The following is a 2,200-nucleotide window of genomic DNA, read 5'->3' on the forward strand; positions in this document are numbered from 1 at the left end:
TGAGGTTGTACCAGTTATACAACCTTGCCTTTGGAGTGAACTATTAGACTATATTAAAACAGAACACAGAACTATTCGAATACTCAGGTGGTGGGTGTCTGCCTCTAATATCCTCAGACACTCCTTGTGTCCCAGTCCATAACCATCGCCCTGGGGTCTCTAACCAAGGAACATGTTTTCCTCCTTAATGAACATGCACACCTGTGAACTTCATAAAGAGTAGTTTACTGTGCAAATTGAATTGCCAGACTAAATATGCTAATAGTTCTTTTCTGAAATTCCTGAGGGCCCCCATTCATCCTAATGGCATAGCGAATTTGGACAGTGATTTCCAATGTCTGTGTGTCTAAATCAAGCCCACATTGCAGATCTCAAGGAGATACTCGACTTCTTGTGAGCAAATATTCTACTCATATAGATAGCATTACTGGGGCTGGGCCCATCAGGGTTGAGACTGTCCTGTCTAAATGTCAACTCAAACTCATATGATAGTTTCTCAACCAGACTTAAAGATAGACTGCAGCTGATAGCCAAAAGTCTAATAATAGACTCAGTGCCTTGGCGCATTTCTTTTAACACTGGTAGCATCACTGTTAATAACCCAGATGGAATATATATTTGTCCAGGCCATGAGGATTGTTACTCCCTGATGCCCTGTAGTTACCAAACCTCAATACTATTTCCCGTTAGGTGACTCCTAGAAGGCTTCCACTGTACATCAGTACATCTGTGTTCTGCTTGTTTTGTGTCCCTTTAGGTCAAAATAATCAATAATTGTTGCCTTCTCCTAGAAAAATCCACAATATACCTGACTGCTGTGGCCAAAAGTACTATGAAATCTCCCTCCTATTTTTCAGAAGTTTTTCAACTGCCAATTCTATGATCTAAATTTCCTTGGGATTCTATTCTTATCCAATGTGTGGACTACCATTTTTTGTGTTCTTGAGATGCGGTGAGCTCTAAGATTGATTCCACCCCTCTGCTTACTGTTTTAGCCCAGAGGCAGCATAAGATTTTGAAAGAAAACTTATAATTTTGTCAAAGTTCATCACCTAGAACAAGGTTTATCCCAAGGAGGTTAATTTCTTTCTCTTAACAGGCTTGGCCTTGCCGAACCTTCCTAGCACGGGAACTGAGAGATGATGAAGAGGATTTTTGAACCTCCCTGGCTACTGCAGTTCCTAACTGTTCTGAAACTTCACATCACTGTGTGACTCAACCAAATCCTCGATAACCAACTCCTTCGGGATTCTAAGGACAAACACTCTTTTCTTGAGGTACAATTAACTCTTCAAAAACCTCCCACTCTGGGCCTTACCTAATTATCACACGTTTGTCTAATTATATATAATATGAGATATTTGAACAAGGCTTGAGTGTTCTGACCCAACTTTTTGTGAATCATCAGATCCCAACAGCATACTACAGTTTCTCTCTTGACCTGGTGGCAAAAGTCTACTCCCCTTGCTTGGGGCACTAGCACAACCGCTAAACTAGTGGAGGCTCTATAACTTCTTTTTTTAGCATCTCCTTCAAATGGAAATCCCTCTGGGGGGCGGGATTCTTTGTTGCGCATTGAAAATAAACAACATCTCTCTGCAAGTAGGCTTATCTCCTACAAAACCCTATTCTTTTCTCCCTCACATATTTCTATACATCATTATAATGCTTTGAATCCTGCTACTCTTCTTCCATTATCTTAAAGAAGGAGGCACTTATGACTGTCTCGCATCTGTTTGCAACCTGTCTAGATCCTTGAATAGCTGCTAGGAATTACTTTAGAAAATCAAGACTTAGCTTTGTTTGTTGATGGGATAGATCTTAAGACTGAAAAACTGAAGAAGAAAAAAAAAAAGGATAAGTACAGATGGTTCAAAATAGAGCTGCCCTATAATATCGACCTCTAAAGTGAACAGGTGCTATATTAGAGAAAGAATGTTGTGACTACAGCTCTGTAGACCTTTTTGGTATCTAAAACATAACTAACAAATCCCAGGATGCGAACAAAGAAATTGCAAATTTAAAGATTTTTTGCTAGTAACTCCATTTATCTAATTCTGTAGGCTTGTCAGATGGGTGACAGTACCCACTCTGTGAGTTTACTTTGGGTACTCATGGTTCCTGGCTGAAAACTGGAATGCAAACTCTGATTACCAGCCTTTTCTTGCTATTTGTCTGGGTTGCAATGTTCATATCTGTG

Source organism: Vulpes vulpes, chromosome 1 (genome assembly GCF_048418805.1).
Source record: "Vulpes vulpes isolate BD-2025 chromosome 1, VulVul3, whole genome shotgun sequence".
In the NCBI taxonomy this organism is placed as follows: Eukaryota; Metazoa; Chordata; class Mammalia; order Carnivora; family Canidae; genus Vulpes; species Vulpes vulpes.